A 20,965-nucleotide genomic window follows, 5' to 3' on the forward strand; every position below is an offset into this window, starting at 1 on the left:
TCTTTCCTCAATTGTAACAAAATTTTAAAAAAAGAACCTGCAGTAATGACACACTTTCAACTACATTCTTACTGTTAAATCATGGTAATTTTTATATTTTATCCGTCCAGCTATTCTAACTCTATGTATCTACTGATCTAACTCTATATAATCTATCACTTATCATCTCTCTAGCTTTATTTACATATGTATCTATCTCTCTATCTAAATTTAATGATTGAGAAATAGGCATGTAAATCATGTTGTGACCTCACTTTTTGAACTGGAATAATATATGTACATTACTCATCTGAAAAATAATGAGACATTGTTTAGTTACATAGTTAGTTAAATCCTACAAAGCATGTTCCTGAATCACCCTTCCCTTCCTTTGGAAATAGACAACTTTCCCACAGCTCACAGAGAAGCCCCTGCTCCAGGCCCCTCTCCCTCTGCAGACCTCCTTCTCTCTCCTGAAAGAGAGACTCTTGGTCTCTGTGCCAATGCTGGGGTCTGGTTCTTGTTGGGAGCTGGCCTCCTCCTTGAGGCACAGTTCATAACGCAACTCCATAGAGAACATGTCTCCATTGGCTTCAGCCCATGGTCATTTGCTTGCTAAATACGTTTTGCTAACTTTTTTTTGTAGAGATGAGGTCTCAGTATGTTTCTCAGGCTGGTCTCGAACTCCTTACCTCAACCAATCCCCCTGCCCCTGCCTCCCAAAGTGCTGGGATTATAGGTGTGAGCTGCTGCACCCGGCCTACTTGCTAAATCGTCATTGTACACGATTGTGCTGCTCTGAGTGGGCAGTGCACGAGCCTGTCTTTTCTTTATCCCCCTTCCCCGAACACTCCCGATAGGAAACCATCTCTTTTACGCTTCAGTCTCGTAGAGTGTTGAACGTGGCACTCAGCACCTGTTTTTGGTTTATTAAATAATATCAGAGAGATCATTAAACAGTTAGGCTGAGGCTTACTATTTGAGAACTCCAGCTGGGCACAGTGGCTCACGCCTGTAATCCCAGCACTTTGGAGGCAGAGGCTGGGGGGATCATGAGGTCAGGAGTTCGAGACCATCCTGGCTAACACGGTGAAACCCCATCTCTACTAAAAATACAAAAAAATTAGCTGAGTGTGGTGGTGTGTGCCTGTAATACCACCTACTCAGAAGGCTGAGGCAGGAGAATCGCTTGAACCCGGGAGGTAGAGTTTGCAGTGAGCCGAGATTGTGCCTCTGCACTCCAGCCTGTGCGACAGAGCAAGATTCAGTCTCAAAACAAAAAAAAAAAGAGAGAGAATTCCTTGTTTCTTTCATTTTTGTTAATATACATGACTCACTCTTTTTTTTTTTGAGACGGAGTCTCGCTCTGTCGCCCAGGCTGGAGTGCAGTGGTTTGATCTCTGCAAGCTCCGCCTCCCGGGTTCACACCATCCTCCTGCCTCAGCCTCCGGAGTAGCTGGGACTACAGGCACCCGCCACCACACCCGGCTAATTTTTTATTATTTTTATTTTTTTTTATTTTTAGTAGGGACGCGGTTTCACTGTGTTAGCCGGGATGGTCTCGATCTCTTGACCTCGTGATCCGCCCGTCTCGGCCTCCCAAAGTGCTGGGATTACATGACTCACTCTTAACATCAAAATTACTTCCATATTAAGAATGACCCACTCTTCACAAAATGCCTGAAAATAGGCACACATGCTTAATGTTTATTAATTTTCTTACATACAAAAGAAAACCATCCTTGTAGAGTGCGTTCATGGCAAAAAAAATAGCATTTATGATAACTTTATGGACCCAATTAATGCAATTATTGGATCTCAGTTTTAAGATTTCATTAATTATGTTAATTTTATTTTATTTTACTATGTAAAGTAGCTTGTATGAACTGGTGCAGGTTGCCATATTCAATTTAATGATTTTCTCCACCTTTTCACAGCCTCGTTAAGCATTTTGTGTTTTATCCAATTAATTAAAAAATATTTGTTTTGTGCAAATATGTGCCAGGTGCTTCTCTAGATCTGGGAACAGAGGAATAAGTAAAACAGGAAAATTCATTTTGCGGGGGAGACAGATAATAACAAATACATTGGCACATTTTGCAGATTTTAGAAAGTTGCATGATTATAAGTACAATGTGTAAAAATAAAGTAGAGAGTAGGAGAGCAGCGGCTAGAGTGGCGGGTTTCTGTGTTATCCAAGGAGCTCTGGACCCGCCTGGAGAGCGAGGTGAGACCCTCAGCAGAGAATCTTGGGCAGAAGAGGCAGAAGGGCCAGGAGGGCCAGGCCGGGAGGGATGTCCTCTCTGGGCCTGGGAGCAGTGATAAGGGGCCAGGACCACGGAGTGCCACCACGGCAGGGCGCAGAGGTCCGCGCATTTGGAAATCCTAACACAGAAGTGTTGGTGTTAGGAGGCGGGGCTTCGGGAGGTGGAAATCCTAACACGGAAGCGTTGGTGTTAGGAGGCGGGAGTTCAGGAGGTAGAAATCCTAACACGGAAGTGTTGGTGTTAGGAGGCGGGGCTTCGGGAGGTGGAAATCCTAACACAGAAGTGTTGGTGTTAGGAGGCGGGAGTTCGGGAGGTGGAAATCCTAACACGGAAGCGTTGGTGTTAGGAGGCGGGGCTTCGGGAGGTGGAAATCCTAACACGGAAGTGTTGGTGTTAGGATGCGGAGCTTCGGGAGGTGGAGACCCGAACACGGAAGTGTTGGTGTTAGGAGGCGGGCTTCGGGAGGTGATGACATAGTGAAGATGGAGACCTCACAAATGGGACTAGGGTCCTTCCGGAAGGCCCTCAGAGAGCTCCCTCACCCCTCAGGACGTGAGGATGCAGTGAGAGGCGCCATCTAGGAGGCGCGAAGGGCACCTCACCAGACACCAAATCTGCCTGGATCGTGGACTTCCAGCCTCCGGAACTGTGAGAAACAAATCTCTGTGGTTCACAGGATTCTCCGCTGATGATGTGTCTGAGACGCAGAGTGAGGCTGAGATCTCCTCAGGAAGGGAGGGCTTGGGGGAGAGCTTCTGGGGACACAGCCAAGAATCTCGCTTGTATCACGAGAGAGATTGGAAGCTGTTGTAGAGTTTTCAATACAAGAAGTGAAAGTTGCTATATTTGTTTTTCTAAGCAAAGATGTCCAGTCATACCCCTGGGGAAGAAATTATTAACATAAAATGGGGAAGAAAGTCACCAATGTGAACTGAAATTCTGGGTAAGAATAAACCAGATAATCCTAGCGGAAGCTGTGTAAACCCGTAAGTGGGTCAAACAAAGGAGCAAGTGCTTTTTGAGTGATCGTTACTCGTTAGGCACACGGGGGTAAGGAAGAACTTTACAACCCCTAAGTATTTGCAGACAACTTGGAGGGAGAGTCATGGCCCATATATATTTTAAAAGAATAAACAGTATTTTAAATAATAAACAGCACAGACATCAGGATTAATGGTGCTCACCGTGGATGTAAGGGCAGCGGTAATTGCATTTTGCAATCTGTTTTCAGGCTTCATGGATGTTCATTTTAATATCATTATTGTATCTCACACCCACTATTCACACACATGTTAAATATGTATTTATTTATGGAATGGTTCATATTATAAATATAAAATAAATAGTCTGGCAAAAAACAATCTATAGTTTCGAATTTAGCAAAGTGAAAACAGAACAACGTCCAAAAGAATTGAGAAAAGTTTCTTGGAGACAGTGGCTTTGATGTGTGAGAAAAAGCAAACGCCTGCCTCTGGCCAGTCACAGGGTTGGCCTCTGCCGTGAAGAAGCCACCTGGGCACATTTTGGTCTTCTGCATAACTTCATAAACCCCCGACTCAGTGACTGAGCGCAGTCCTCCGGAAGAATGCCCCAAGGGCAATAAGGTAAGAGCCTTGGTCCCGTGGCTCTTTTGCCTAAATCAATGCATTTTTAGAAAAGATTGGCCGGGCGCAGTGGCTCACGTCTGTAATCCCAGCACTTTGGGAGGCTGAGGCGGGTGGATCACAAGGTCAGGAGATCGAGAACATCCTGGCTAAAACGGTGAAACCCCGTCTCTACTAAAAATACAAAAAATTAGCCGGGCGCGGAGGCGGGCGCCTGTGGTCCCAGCTACTCGGGAGGCTGAGGCAGGAGAATGGCGTCGGCCCGGGAGGCGGAGCTTGCAGTGAGCTGAGATCCCGCCACTGCACTCCAGCCTGGGCGACAGATCGAGACTCCGTCTCAAAAAAAAAAAAAAAGAAAGAAAAGATAAGTCTAGGCCGGTCGTGGTGGCTCACGCCTGTAATCCCAACATTTTGGGAGACCGAGGCAGGTGGATCATCTGGGGTCAGGAGTTCGAGACCAGCCTGATCAACATGGTGAAACCCCATCTCTACTAACTACAATAAATTAGCTGAGTGTGGTGGCACATGCCTGTAATCCCAACTAGTAGGGAGGCTGAGGCAGAAGAATTGCTTGAACCCTGGGAAGCAGAGGTTGCAGTGAGCAAAGATTGTGCTATTGTACTCCAGCCAGGGCAACAAGAGCAAAACTCCATCTCAAAAAAAAAAAAAAAAAAAAGTAAAGCTAAGTCCAATGATCCTAGACCTTACCTTTTTCAGTACATAAGACAGCATCCACCAGGATTAGAGATTATGCCTTTGCAATCTGTAACTATATGGACTCTTGCACCCAAACATTGATGAGCTTTGCTCTAAAGGAACCTCTGAACGTCTGCAGAGCCCCCATCGCCAGCAGAGAAGCTGTGGGCTGAAACTCTGCTTTGGAGCAATCTGACAGAAACTCTCTAAAAGACTTGCCTGGAATGCAATCATCAGTAAGACTCTGAATAAGACTGAATTTTTTTTTTTTTTTTTTTTTGAGACAGAGTCTCGTTCTGTCACCAGGCTGGAGTGCACTGGCACGATCTCGGCTCAGTGCATCCTCCACCTCCCGGATTCAAGTGATTATCCTGCCTCAGCCTCCCGAGTAGCTGGGACAATAGGCATGCACTACCACGCCCAGCTAATTTTTAAATTTTTAGTAGAGATGGGGTTTCACCATGTTGGCCAGGATGGTCTTGATCTCTTGACCTTGTGATCTGCTGGCCTCAGCCTCCCCAAGTGCTGGGATTGCAGGCGTGAGCCACCGCACCCGGCCAAAATTAATTTTAATTATTTAAAAGGCTGATTTTTTTTATTTCATTGACAAATGGAAGGAATGATTAAACTTAACAAAATGTGACCTGGGAGAATTGGACATTTTGCCCCTGCAGAGTGACAGATTATTTAAGTAGCAACTCTTGACTTTGGGGCTGGGGATGGCACAGGTGAGTCTAGAGTCCACCTCAGGGAAGAAGACAGCAGAGAGAGACACCTGCAAGGGTTAAAGTCTGAGTGACAGCTTGGATCTGGTCCTATTATCACTGTGTTGCTACCTGTAAAGGTCTTTGAAGTTATGCAACCACAGATCTAGAACAAAAATGCTGGAAGAAGCTTTTGGAGGTATTGGATATGTCTATCATCTGGATTGTGTTGATGGTTTCACCGGTGTTGGCATCTGTCCAGACCCATCAAATGGCATACATTAAATATATGCAGGTTTTTATATACCAATTATACCTCCATAAAAGCACATTCTGAGCCCAGCTTCTGATGTGTAAAAACACTGACCACTTCAAGACCGACAACTTTTGTCAGTATTAAGAAACTGATGGGGATAGAAAAAAATATCTTGGTGACTATTTTCCATTTGAATGGACTATAATTATTTTGTCAGTGTTTAGGAGGAAAAAGTATTATATCCTGGGTATTTCTGATTTTAAACGGGTTTGTTGTAAATAAAACTTTAGGTAATAATTACACTGGAAATACATATTAAATTTGGAGCAAATGGTACATTTACTTTATTTCAATGAAAAAAAATATCTGCCCCACAACAATAAAAACAAAACTCTGGAATAAACTTCAAAATACATAACAGACAATCTGACATCTCCCTGGATAACTGAATGATGGTAGCAATGAGGATTCACAGATGCTAGCAGCAGGGTAGCATCTGATCAGAAATAATTATCAACATGTTTTTCTCATATGATGCCTCTCATTAAAATGCAATTTGTCAAATTGGAGAATTTCTAATGTGTTCGATTTAGTTTCGTTGCCAAAGTCTTTTTTAAAAAAATCAGATTCCCTCCTGTCTTGTCAACAAAAAGAAAATCCATATTTTTGTCAAATTATCTCAGTGAAAACTACCAGATATCTGCAGAAAGCATAATGTAAATATTTGTGGTCTTAGCTAATTAATACTGATCATATTTTATGTGGAATTCTATGGGCACCATTCAGAGACACTTCACTTTTACTGTCTAGATATTCAAAATTAGTTAATTGGCCTTTTGCTGATAACACAGCTTTAAAACTTTCTGAAGGCTTTGATTATTGCAAGAATCAGTTTTCTTTCTAAGTAGGTCTAAACCATACTTGAAGCAATACTGGTCATGTACAGGTTAAAAAAATGAACTGATATCAATAAAATACTCATTGTCTTTAGCCAAGTATCATGGTTTATGTTCTGGTTTGGTGGAAATAGGATACAAATAGGAACACTTCACCTAAATCTCTCTATTCAAAAACTCTAGTAAATTTCTTTGGGCTGAAATGTCAGATATAAGTGATGAGAACACTTGTCTCATGGCATGAAGTGTTGGTGTTGACCAATGCTGCTATCTGTCAGGAACAGCGTCTTAGCCCTGCCACAAAAATCGCTTAAAATTTGAATGCAAGTTCCATGAAGTGCACTGAGACTGCTGTGCAGCAACTATGTCAGAGACGTGGCCATGCCTGCTGGATGACTCGTGTTGTCAACCTGCCCCGTCTGCAGTCACTCAGCAGGCATGATTTTCAACATGAATCCTCTGTCATCTCCATTGCTGGTAAAGGTCTCAAACAATGTGAAGCTCATCCCAAGCCAATGAGACCTCACAACATACTTTTCCCTTCAAATGTTTACCAAGAGCAGAATTGCATGGCCACAAGATAAGGGGAAAAAGAGATTCAGAAGCATGGGAAGAGATGAGGCACAGGTTCGAATTGCAGCTATCTCATGGCAACAATGACCAGGGCATTGCCAAATTGTTCAGCCAAAGCTTATGCCAGGTGAAGGAAAGGTCAAAGGACAAGGGAGCACCAGTCAACAGGTAGGACAGGGACACTGGGTAAGGCCACAGGGAGCAGAAAATAAGGTCCTCCCAGAACTCCGCTGCTCCCACTACACAATCCTAATGATGCCCTCAGTTCTAAGAACAACCTTGACAGAGAGCATTCAACATGGCACCCCCAGGTTACTCAGGACAAATGGACTTAGCCCTTTTTATATGGAGGGCCACCACAAAATGTATCTTAGGTGGTATATCGAAACAAAGAACTGAAAACCAGCAGTTTATGTGAGAGACTATTCTAGAGGCATCTATAGGGAAGTTGAGGATGATATGAAGAAGGGAAGGCATTCAGAGAAGGGTGGATTGTTGAGCACTTTTCTCTGTGGGCAACAGCCTCTGCCCCATGTTTTTCATCCAACACACTGTGATTTTATTTTCACTAAGATTTTTCTTCAACTTAATAAAAAAACTCTTTGCTTATATCAAAATGAATCTTGTTTACAGTTGCCCTGTACTCATCAAGACCTCAGGCTCTTCACTCTTCCTGGCAATTATTATCGCTGAGAATAGGTCTCACTATTGATTAATAATTAATATCTAAAATGAGAATCACTTTCCTAGTTGCTCCCCACATTGTGTTGTAAAGAGGCTAGATGGCAAGATAATGTCTCATTTCAAGCAATTAGCATAATATCAAATGCATATTACATATTCGGTATTTATTGGATGCATAGATTCATACATTGCACTATTCTTGGAGTAGGCTTGTGTATTTTTCCAGAAGTACACCAGGCCCTACCGTAGACAAAATCTCTTGGCTTTTGTAACTACGTTTCATTGTCAGAAAGGACTTTGAGGTTTATTTTGTCTTTGCAAAAGTCCAGGGTCACTGACTGGTTCATGACACCATTGCAGGTAGACAAGGAGTCTATAATTCTTTCATTTCCTTATTTGTCCAGGGCTTCAGTTAGGTGCTGATTTTCAAATAAAGAAATCAATACAGAGAGACAGGCCAAACCTATATGAATTGAATTTGGTCGAAGAAGAGCTGTCACAGGAACTAACACTGAGTCCATGTAGAAAACTGGAAATTCCCCCAGTGAGGAGTTTGGAGTTTTCACATTTGTGTTCTATGTTTAGAATCTCTATCAGAATAATTAAGCTACAAGTTGTTTATTGCAGCTTGTCTGAGACAAGGCAATAAGCCAATACTGTCTTTAGAAGTAGGTTATAAAATATACTCCCTTTATTTCTCTGACCTACCTGCCTTTAAAATGAAAGTAGAATCTTGCTTATGTTGAGTAGAGAAATAAATACCCTGTTAAATAACAGTAGACATCAAAATATCTTTCTTTTTGGTGCTTCTTATGTAATTTTCTTAACTGTTTTTCTTTGTTGTTGTTGTTGTTTTGGTTTGGTTTTATTTGAGACAGGGTCTGGCTCTGTCACCCTGGCTGGAGTGTAGTGGCATGATTTTGGCTCACTGCAACCTCTGCCTTCTAGGCTGAAGCCATCCTCCTACCTCAGCCTCCCAAGGTGCTAGGACCACAGGCATGTGTCACCATGCTCACCTGATGTTTGTCACTTTCTTGTGGTGATGAGATTTGGCCATGTTGCCCAGCCTGGTCTTGAACTCCTGAGCTCAATCAATCGACCTGCCTCGGCCTCTCAAAGTGCTGGGATTACAGGCGTGAGCCACTGTGCCTGGCCTTAGTAGTATATTTCTGTGAACACTGAAATATCAAACAACTCTAAAATATTCCCATCTTCTACTCCTCTTAAAGAATAATTTTCTTATGTTAAAAAATCCAATTTATCTCACTATGAGCCAAACTGGATAATGTATTTCTAAAGTTTGTTTTAATTTGTTTGTTTTAGATCAGAAATAGTTTATGAAGATTATTTTTCACGAATACTTCTAAGGGGAAGAACTGCGGCTATTCATAAGTCATTTGAAGTATGCTTGACACTGAGTTTCTATGACACAAATTTTCTTTCTGGAATAATGATCTGTAATGTAGAACATTTTATGTTTTACAAAATACAACTGACTTAATGTAAATACCATGTGAAAGATAGACTTATTGTACAGTATGATGCTTCAGAAAAACATCTACTTTCTGTGCCACATTCTTTTAGCCGAGATAAATTATTTTATGTTGAATGACTTCACAGTTTATTGCCACTGAGGAATCTCATTTTATTTTATGCCTCAGAAACAAAGAGAAACAAACACAAACTCCAAGAGATTATGTATCATTGCAAAAGCAATCCCTGGAGAAAGGTCATTCCATAAAGGGTGATCACAAATGAAGGTTTAAGCCATCTGTTTAGATAACCAAATATATTTTTCTTATTATTAATGTACATTACAAAGATAAGCAAGAATTAATTGAAAAGAACTGAACTGGTAAACATATAATTAACTATACAAATATTAAACATGCATATTAAAAAGCAAGAATGTAGATTTATAATAAAAAGGTGTGTTCAAGGTAAATCAATAGTCCCTCTGCATGACTATGAATGAAACATGCAGTTAGGAAAGGAAGGGGAGGGAGCCATCACTGAGAATCCGCAACCTGCCAGAGAGAGTGTGGAGATAAGTTCATTGGATTTTCCAAACAGCCTTAGCTGTATGCATTATCACCGTGATTTAGCAGATGAGAAAGCCTCCACTTAAAGAGATTTTCTAGTTTGTTACATAGTAAGTGGGAAAATGATTTGAACACTGCTTGAAAAAAAACTGACCATTTGTCCACAGTACCTCGTTATCACTCTCCTTGTTAGCATACTTTGTGTTTCTCTGATTCAAATTTTCTTCTAGTTCCTTCTGGCCCTTACCCTAAACTGAGTATTGGTTGACCCATATTTTACTAGTCCATAATAATTAAATAGTGTTATGACACTCATAATGTTTCAAAATTCAGTTTCTAAATCATTGACTTTTCAGCTTCAAATATGTAGATTTTCCCTCATCTGTAATGACAAGGCTTTGGGCATTTTCTTTCTTTTCTGGCAACTCATTGATTTATCCAATACTTAAGGAGCAAGGAGTTTGATTCTGTTCCCCAAAAAAGCTCATTTAGAATGCCTTCTATGATGATTATAAGAAAGAAAAATAATAATAACAAATGCTGGTGAGAATTTGGAGAGAAGGGAACTCATACATTGTTGGTGGGAATGGAATTTTGTACAGCACCTAGGAAGAACAGTGTGCAGGTTCTTGAAAAATTAAAAATAGAAACTTCGCATGATCCAGCCATCCCACAACTGAGTATACAGCCAAAGGAAATGAAATCAGTATGTTGGAGACATATTTACAATGCCATTTATTTATTAGTCATCATAGGGTAACTATAGTTAGCAAGAGTTTAGTGTGTATTTTCAAATAGCTAGAAGAGAGGATTGTGAATGTTTGCGACATGAAGCAATAATAATTGTTTGAGGTGATGGATATGCCAATTACCCTGATTTGATCATTACACATTGTATATAGGTATTGAAATATCACAGTTACCCTTAAATATGTAGTTATCATTTGTCAATTAAGTAAATATCTTCTATTGGGACTGTATTCCATGACTTGCTTTTGCCTGGACTTAAAGGAATTTTGTGTATTTTTCTGGTTTTACAGTGCAGTAAAATATTTCAATCAATTCATTATTTAAGAGACTCTCAGTTACCTATTTATTCACGAATTTTATTTCCAGTATCAAGATATGAGAAAAAATAAACATGGCCACTGCTCTTATAAGAGCCACCCTATGTTGGGGGTACAAAGACATTACAATATAATTACAACTGTGATACATGAGAGAAGTGGCCAGATTTTGTGAAAGTTCCTAGCAACATATCCACCCTAGCTTTGGGGGTTGCCTAACCAAGTCAGGGAGACCCAGGGGACATGTAGGAGAAGCCTGTACCAAGAAGAGGAACACAGTGAGGCTTTGAAGACAATGGAAGGAGTAGTGCATTGAAGGGAGTTTTTGGAAGTTTGACACAAGTGGTGCAAAGAGAGCAAGAACAAGGGATAAGATTGAAAAGAAAATTGGTTGAGATCTTGATGGACCTTGTAACTCAGATGTTAGGATTTTAATAATTATTCTCAGAAGTGAATATGAAGCCTTGGATGAGTGGTGAGCAAGAGACAATTATGATCAACTTGCATTTTTAAAGCATTGCCCTGGCTGCAGATTCGAGAACAGATTGGGGAGGAGACAATGGGGCAGCTGTGGGAGCAGAAAAGCCACTTAGAATAGACACACGGATCTGATTGAGAAACGGGGCTGGCTCAGACATCAATGCTGGCGACAAATAGATGCGATCCAAAAATATTTTGGATATAGAAAACAGGATGTGGTGATACATTGGTGTGATGAAGGAGAGGCAGCGATCACAGATGACCTTATGGTGGTGTTTGCTGCAAGAAGTAATTCTGGAAGAGAAAATGATTTTGGAAAAATAAGTATTTTACTTTTCTATATATTAGGTGTAAGGGCCTTATGAGCTACTTGAATTAAGATGTCTGAAACACAGTAGGTTCTATAGGAAAGAATGGAGAAAACTTATGTAATACCCTTTATAACTTGCTGTTAGCTTTCTACAGTATAAATTTATCCTAATTTTAGAGTAAACAACAAAGAAAAACAAACAAAAAGCTTGCAGAACAGAATATTGCCTTGTCTTTGGGCTCTCAAATGATGCCTGCTTTTCTTCTCTAAAAAGCCTGTTTGTGCAGCTACACACGATGCTCATATACACACCAGAGCCATAACATCTCGCTACCAACGATCATATACACATCAGAGCCATACCACCTCGTTACCAACCAGCATCAGTATTTTTCAGAGATAGTCTGAGTTGCTGTAACCAAGAAAGTGGCTCAGACAAGATGGAGGTTTATTTCTGTCTTACGTAAAGACAGGGAGGCCGCGGGCTGCTCAGGGCCAACAGCAACTCCGCTTCTCGGGGAGTGTCCAGAGGCCAGTTCTTCCTGCCTCCCTGCTCACCTTGACGAAGGCGCACTCGTCACCTGAGCGAACTGATCGCATCATTTCCACCTCTGAATTGCAATCTGTGGGAAAAGAAAAAAGTGGAGGAGGAAAAAACTTCCTTTTTAAACAAGGGAGGATTTTGATTATAACATTTCTACTCACATTACAATTTCATTTCGACAAAATGTTCAGTATAATTTACCAGCAAAGCCGTCTTGTCCTGAGCTGCTTTTGGTTGGATGGTTTTCTAATACGAGTCAATTGCCTTCATTTTAGGTCTCTTCGAATTTTTCTATTCTCCATGATTCAGCCTTCATAGGTTGAGTATTTCTAGGAATTTAATCCATTTCATCTAGTTTACCTATTTTTTTTGATGTACAATTATTCATAGTACTCTCTTATAATCCTTTTTATTTATTTCTGTAAAATTTGTACTAATATCTCCTCTTTCATTTTTTATCTAGTAATTTTTAGTTAAGAGTCTTCTTTCATCTTTTCTTAGTCAATCTCATGAATAAATACATTGATTTGTCTATCTTTTTGAAGAATCAACTCTTGGTTTTGTTAATTTTCTCATTCTCTGTTTTATTTATCTCAGCTCTAATCTTTATCATTTTCTTCCTCCTGCCAACTTTGATCAATTGGTGAAAATGTAATTATCTTGCTGTTGATACTCCTGGTTGGCTCTGTGCTAAACCTGTAGTACAGGAGAAGACTGACCTCATGTTGAAGTACGTCAGTCGGCCTCCTTACATAGGTGGTTCTCTAAGCATGTGGTTCAATGTTCTTCATTTATTTCTATATCCTGAGCCTAAAGGAACTTATGTTTGTTCATGTCTTATTTGTTCAGAAACTATAATGTTATTATATTTAATAACACAACAAATCCTACATAGATCTTGGTTAAAGAAAAGGCAGAGCTGGCCGAGCACAGTGGCCCATGCCTGTAATCCCAGCACTTTGGAAGGCTGAGGCAGATGAATCTCAAGGTCAAGAAACAGAGACCATCCTGGTCAACATGGTGAAACCCTGTCTCTACTAAAAATACAAAAATTAGCTGGGCATGGTGGTACATGCCTGTAATCCCAGATACTTGGGAGACTGAGGCAGGAGAATTGCATGAACCCGGGAGGTAGAGGTTGCAGTGAGCCCAGATCATGCCAGTGCACTCCAGCCTGGGTGACAGAGCAAGACTCCATCTCAAAATCAATCAACCAATCAATCAATCAATCAATCAGACAGTCCTGTTCTCTGTGGAGTTTACAACTAAGTGGAGCAGCAGCAAAAAACAAGTTAAACCAGCAACTAGATGAAGATTCACAATCCGCATACAAGTTATTCTGAAGAAATTCAGGGTCCAGGTATAGATAACACACATGGGAGGGTGGTTAATGTAGGATAAGGAAGGCACCTCGGAAGAGATGAAGTTTAAATCTGTTGTTCCCCCAACATTCTTCCATAAGAGACTGAAGATGGGAAGTGAAGGGAGAATTTGGAAGTGCCTGTTGGCAACTAAAGTCAGAAGTGGATAGTACGTTCTGAAGGGTGTATGGAGATGAGTAAAAATGACTAGTCATCATCCTAGAGTTCAAGAATTGATGATAAAATAGCCTAGGATTGGAGAAAGAATCCCTTTATAAATACAAAGGTGAAAAATGAGTAATTGTATTGCAGTCATTTCTTTGATGCATTTTAATTTGCATACAAACGATTAGCTGGGAAAGGAGAGATTCTTCAAAGTCTGTTTTGAAAATATAACTCTTTCCTCTACCCACACCATGCCAATTTAAAGAATCTTCCCTCCTACTCTACATTCCCATGAAAAGATAATATCTATTAAAAACCTGTTTCTAGAAAGAGAAGCCTCGCAATTTCCTGGTAGAAATCAGTGGGCTAGAGCACAGGTAAGTGGTTTGGCTCTACCAAGTATTTATTTAGTGCATTAAGTGGAAGCAGGCATGTACACATCTAAGCTTTACATTTTATAAAAATAATTTCACAACAGTAGATGACTCTCATTTATAGACATTTTATATCTGCTGAGATCATATCCGATGATGAACCCTGTGAAGGAAAGCGGAAAAGAATTAGGACCCTGGAGAATGGGAGAGGTCCAAAAAACCTCTGAAAAGTTCCTGAAAAGAATCACAGGGGAAAGGAAGGGGCTGTGGGATTCAGCACAATGTCTCAACATTTTCCATAAGTAAGGAGTGATGAAAATTGTCACATTTTTAAAAAGGCCATTGAGAGCTGGGTAGGAGTAAAAAAGCAACACACACAACAAACAAACAAACAAACAAAAAACAAAAAGAATGTGTAGGCACACCATGAAACTTCAGTATGTATTTAAATAAAATGTATTAAAATTGCAAGAGATAAAATATGTATGAACTAAAACCGCCTATATTTCAATATGCTGTAGACCAATCACCAGAAAAATTAGATGTCAGAAGTCCGTGAAGTACGTCATTGCCAGATAAAACCATTTTCTCCCCACATGCAGGCAAAATTCTAATCTACAAAAATATAAGTTGGAAAATGCAGAGAAACAAGGCATCCCAGGCTAACAGGTTAGAGTGGAAACCGGGATTGCCATGCTGGAATGAAATTTGACGGTTTCTAGTTAAATTAAAATGTGCATGCTTGCACCAATTAATTTGATTCTAAGTATATACCCTAGGGGGGGAAAAAAACTCAGCCATATGTACAAGAAGACGAGCACGGGCTGCTCATTACAGCAGTCTTTTTATTGGAGAAATGTTTGAGAAGAAGGAAAAGGTCCCCTGGGATGGTAAGTGATATATAAATTATGACAAGTGCATATGGCAGAATATGATATACAGCTATTGTGGTGGTTAATACTGAGTGTTAGCTTGATTGGATTAAAGGATACAAAATATTGATCCTGAGTGTGCCTGTGAAGGTGTTGCTGAAAGAGATGAACATTTGAGTCAGTGGGCTGGGGAAGACAGATCCACCCTTAATCTGGTGGGCAAAGTCTAATAGCTGACAGTGAATATAAAGCAGGCAAAAAAATGTGAAAAGGAGAGACTGACCTAGCCTCCCACCTACATCTTTCTCCCATGCTGGATGCTTCCTGCCCTCAAACATCAGACTCCAGGTTCTTCAGTTTTGGGACTTGGACCAGCTCTTCTTGCTCCTCAGCTTGCAGACTTGCAGACAGCCTATTGTGGGACCTTGTGATTGTGTAAGTTAACACTTAATAAACTCTCTTTCTCTCTATATATATGTATATGTGTGTGTGTGCATATATATATATATATATATACACACACACTATTAATTCTGTCCTTCTAGAGAACCCTGACTAATACAGCTTTCAAAACATGAAATGACGCGTAAGAATGTAAATAAATACCAAGATATCCATTAGGCTTTGGTTCCTAAAACACTGGTTTCAGCAAGACATGTATGTATAGCATGTAATAACTTGGTGATGTTGCAATAAAATGTGCAAAACAATTATGTGAAATTATTTTTATAAAATGTGCAAAACACATAAAGATGTCAATACATAAGCAGTCAGGTGGTTTCAAGACCTTCCATCATGTCTCCTCTTCTTGCAAATGATAGAGCACTTGAGGGAAATTTTTGACAGTGACGTTGTGTTTGTTATTCAAGCAACATGGGACAATCTTTATCTATATCTATTTCTCAACCTATTATTTCTCTCTCTCTTATCTATTATGTCTTAAATAGCCATTATTTGTCATTGCCTGTTGTCCATCCAAAATCAGAGTAGGGTAAAACCTCCATGATTTTTTTTTCCAGCATACCATCCTTTTAATTGGACTAACATGATGGAACTTCAAAGAACTCACCAGCTGCTCAGTGTATATCATTGATCCAATGCAATATGTATGCAAGGTCACAAGCACTGTGAGCAAGCCACAGCCGTGAGACTCGAAGAGCTGGACACCTGAGGAGGTGATTGAAGCAGAAGTTTCTCCACTTCTGCATTCCAAGACGGTAGAAGCAACAGTGCAGGATTTGACGGTAAATGTTTAGAGTCAGATAATGTAAGACTCATCACGCAATGGAGAGTTTTCCTTTCTACAGCTTTTATTCCTGGTACTGAAAAATATTCTAAAGAAATGTTGTTTTCTGAAGAAATTTGAATTTTAAAAGTATATTTTTAAATTCATGTAAATAATCTCTAATCATCATAATTTAGGTTATTCTACGCTGGTAAGTCATAGAGTAACATTTAAGAAATTTCAGATTTTGTAAAGATATTTACTCAAGTATATAAGGCAATGCAAATATAATTCAATATTTTTAAATTATCACGATAATTGCAGGAGGAAAAATGATAACATGTTGTTTGGAGGATACAACTATCTTTTTCTGTGGAATCTAAAACACCATATGTTGAATTCCAGTCCACTTGAATATCACTATGTCATAAGCTATGTAATAAAGTCCATATGATACAATCTAAAATCAAATTTATATGACTATGTTAACTTTCACAGCATAAAAAGATTTTGTGGATTTGATATTAATGATTTTGAGAGGAGAGGGTTATCCTGCATTATCAGTGTTGATCCAATGTAATCACAAGGGACCCTCAAAAACAGAGCCACGAGTGACAGTCAGAGGAGTAAATAAGAAGACAGAAGTAGAATTCAAAGGTCAGAGGGTGACTTGAAGATGCTACACTGTGGCAGACTGCCACTGCTACTACTTGAGACCGTCATTACAGCAGTTACTGCTGTTACTACTTGAGACTGTCATTACAAGACTAAACAAAAGGACAAACATAGAAATGAAAACTTAAGACAAAAGAAACTAACAGAGAAATGAAAACTTAAGACAAAAGAAACTGTCTTAAGGAAAGGCAACATGGGGAGAAGAAGAGGGCTCCCTGCTTCTAGTGAGCAAAGGCAGCCCCCAAGCTTCCATGGCCCTTCTTATTTATTGGGTAGAAAGAGCAGGGAGGAGCAGGTAACAATTGGTCAGCTGCTTAATTGATCACAGGTTCTCATTATTACTAACAGGCTTCAATTATGCCTAATAATAATAAACACTTGAGCCTGGGTCGTGACTGCCCTCAGCATTCCTTCTGGGCGGCAGACACAGTTTGTCAGTTTGCCAACATTCTGCATTTATGAGAAAAGTTTGCTGTTTACTCATACAGCCTCTAGTGGTATACTGACCTGATCACGACCCTCCTTCTTTTGCCCTCCACCACTGCACTGCAGGCTTTGAGGGTGGAGGAAGTAGCCAGGAGCCAAGGGATGTGGGTGGCCTCTGGAAGTTGGAGAACCAAAAAAGCAGTTTCTCTCCTGGAGCCTCCAGAAGAAACCATGTCTTTAGATACCTTAACTTGAGCCCAATGAGACTGATTGAGAACTTCCAAATTCCAGAATTGTAAAATAATAAATTTGTGTTGTGTTGTTTAAAGCCACTGAGTTTGTGAAAGGTTTGCAGTAGCAATAAAAAACTAATGTGCACCCTGAAAAAAGCCTAACGTTGGAGATACATGTATATTATGTGATGTGTGCATCTATACACACACGCCATTCCAGCACTGTGCATTCATGCGTGTGTACAGATGGTCCTAGATTTACCATAGAGCTATATCCAGGCAGACCAATCTTAACTTGAAAGTATCTAAGTCAAAAATAGGTTTAATATACCTAAACTACCAACGTCATAATGTAGCTTAGCCCATTTTAAAGTGCTCAGAACACTTACATTAGCCTACAGTTAGGCAAAATCATCTTGTACGAAGCCTATTTTGTAATACAGTGCTGAACAGCTCATGTAATTTGTCAAATATGCTTTTGAAAGTGGAAAATAGAACTCTCATATGGGTACTTGAAGTATTGCTTTCACAGCATCATAAAGTTGAGAAGTCCTCAGTGGAACCATCCTAAACTGGGAACTATCTGTATACAGTTGGCCCTTCCTATCAGTGGGTTCCACATTGGCATATTCAACCTACTGCAAATAGAAAACATAGCATTTCTGGGATGCTGAACCCCACGGATAGGGAGGGCTCACTTTTAGGATTCCTTGGTTCTGATCCCCCAGAGCTGTGGGGCCTGAGCACTGGTGGATTTTGGCACCTGCAGGGGTCCTGGAACTCATCCATCATGGACCCAGAGGTCGCACGCACATACACATAAATGTGCATATGTATGGAATGGTGCAGATGAGACCAGATTTGAGCCATCCCTAAGGTGCAGAAAGCCACCTAAGAAAGTAGTCTAGGTGTCCATTGTTCTTGTTTCAGTTAATTGGACTTCTCTTGTATCCCATACCATAGCCTTGGCTTCCTGGGAAGTTGACTGAAAAAAAAGCATCCGTTTGCTGCTTGCTTGCTCTTTATAGAGGGTTCTGCACCCCCTGAAGATGAACAGTCAGGACAGTAAGCTCCCCTTTTGGGTGACCCTGAAGGACAGAGTAGAGGGAGCCCCCAGTGGGTGGAGGGCTAGGCAGTACCGTGGTCACCCATCTGGCTATGGAGGAGAGATGGCTCGAGGTGGAACCTGCCTCCATTCGTGAGGATGGCTAGAGGTTGTTCTGAGTGGCAGGTCTCTGAAGTGGCTATCGCTGGAGGATTCGGGTTAAGCAGGTCTGGGTGACTTGTCTGTCACCATTCAGCTGTCCCTTTGAATAACTTATCTATTCTTTATCAGTCTTAGTAGTCTTTATTTTCTAAGGCATGAAGTTGGTTTAAATGACATCTTCCTAGGACATTATTGACATTCATGGTAAGCCAGAGAGTAATGAACATCCTAGACCCCTTGGGAAGACATTTACATAGCAGAAGGTGAAATATGATCACATAAAAATTCAGATACCTTCCACTGAAATGGAGTTTCAGGATAGTCCAGTGGCCAGGGCATGAAAAAATAGTTTCTCCATCTCCTAAAGGACCATTTAGGTCCTTTTCATGACCTAAAAGTTTCCTTCTCTGCTTAACATTCTGCAGATTTTCTTAGGGAGAATACAAGCTGAACTGTTATAAAAATATTTAGCATGGGGAAGGAACTTTGTATTCTCAAAAATAAGTCACCTAGAAGGCTCCAAAATGGATAAAGAATATATGGAAATATATACAATAGAATAGTGTTCAGCCTTTAAAAAAAAGACATTTTTGTCATTTACAATGATATGGATTTAATTGTAGGACATTATGTTAAGTGAAATAAACCAGATACAGAAAAACAAATATCTCATGACCTCACATACATGTGGAGCATAGAACAATCAAACTCTAAGAAGTCGAGATGATGGTCAAAAGATACGAAGTCTCAATTAGACAGGAAGAATAAGGTGTATTTTTTTTTTAAGGTAAGTCGCACAAGGTAGTGAATTTAGGAAATAATACTGTATTGTACAATTTTCAATTCACAGTCTTCAATCAATGTTATTTGGTTTAGTTAGAATAATATGACTATGGTGAATCAGGTCTAGTGTTTTGAATTTTGTTTGTTATAATCAACGTTTACTGAATAACAAATCTACATTCCTCACCCTTAACCTCAGTACTAATGATACCACCAGGGGGAGAATCCTTTGTTTTGTGGAGTGGCCCTATGCGTTGTAGACGTTTAGCAGCATCCCTGGCCTCCACCCAGGAGATGTCAGTAGGGGTCAGTCGCATGCCCCACCCCTGTCCTGAGAACAGGAAATGCCTGCAGCCATGATCAGATAGTCCCTGGGAGAGCAAAATCACACCCGCTTGAGAAGTGCAGTTTTATATAGACAGGAAACTGTGATAATTCTGTTTTCATGTGATCTTTCCTAATTATTATTGACCTTGTTTTATAAAAACTCTGCCAAGTTCTTCTCCACTTTCTCGAGAATGGTCCTTCTCTTTGAGGGAAGGGAAAGAAGTAGAAGGAGGAGAAGGAGTTTGAGGAGGAGACAAGGAAGAGGAGGACCAGAGGAAGGAAGTATAGAGGAGAGAGAAACTATAAGTCTTTTTAATTCTCTCTGTCTCCAAGAGTATATTTATGTAATGACTTCAATTAAAGTGTAAACAGATTGAATCTACGTATATTTGCAGATCTGAAATATCCATACAGCAGTGCTTTAGAGAATTACTGGAGAAACGCACAAATCAGAATGGTCACAAACATCTCTCTAGCATCCAAAATTTGCAAAAGGATTTTAAATCATGTCATACTTGTAAATCTTGGGTAATCACAGAAAGTTAAAAATTTATCCATTGTCAGTCATTAAGAATTTTGTACTCATTTGATAAAAAAAGCGACAGTATGTGAAAAGTAAGAGAACAATGAAGGATAACATGTGAGTGTGTTTGCCAGGATTTAATCAGAGAAGCAGGACCCTGAAGCAGTGTTTCTTACAGGGACCCAACCTTGTGCGGCTGATGGACTGGGAGAAGAGTCTCTGGATCTGGAACCCTGCTGTGTCCACACCAGGTGCCGGAGTCGGCACCCACAGGCGAGAGTGAGGGTGAACTGGAGCCTCACACACAGGCTGAAGCCCACAGGACAAAGGGGAAGCTGTCAGCTCCCACCATCTCTGTTCTCAAGTGTCTTGCAACAGAGGCTGACATCCTTTGTCCCAGAGAAAACATACCGAGCCCACGTGTGTGAGTGGTGGCTGGAAGCCTCAATGCTTCTCATGATCCTCTGCTGTCTGTCATGGATAATCAGCCCTGGGGTTCTGATCTGTTCTGTCTTGCAACACAGCCAAGTAAGGGGAAAGTGCTTTTGGTCCTGGCCCAGGAGTTGGTGAACTTGAGGGAGGACCCAGGGGAAGGTAGAGCAGGTGTGACCCCACTGGGAAGTCTGCCAGCAGGTGAGTGACCACACTCTGAGCCACACCCACACCTGCCCGTACATTATCAGCAAAAAAAA

General features: G+C 40.5%; 1 long non-coding RNA gene across 1 annotated transcript; it reads left to right on the top strand.

The window, feature by feature from the left end:
- The first annotated feature begins 13,149 nt into the window (after nucleotides 1-13,149).
- On the top strand, nucleotides 13,150-20,965 carry LOC105491879 (uncharacterized). Its single transcript, XR_011606589.1, has 3 exons — nucleotides 13,150-15,309; nucleotides 15,894-16,118; nucleotides 20,452-20,965. It is a non-coding gene; the product is annotated as an uncharacterized lncRNA (long non-coding RNA).

This window comes from Macaca nemestrina, chromosome 8 (genome assembly GCF_043159975.1).
Source record: "Macaca nemestrina isolate mMacNem1 chromosome 8, mMacNem.hap1, whole genome shotgun sequence".
Taxonomy (NCBI): Eukaryota; Metazoa; Chordata; class Mammalia; order Primates; family Cercopithecidae; genus Macaca; species Macaca nemestrina.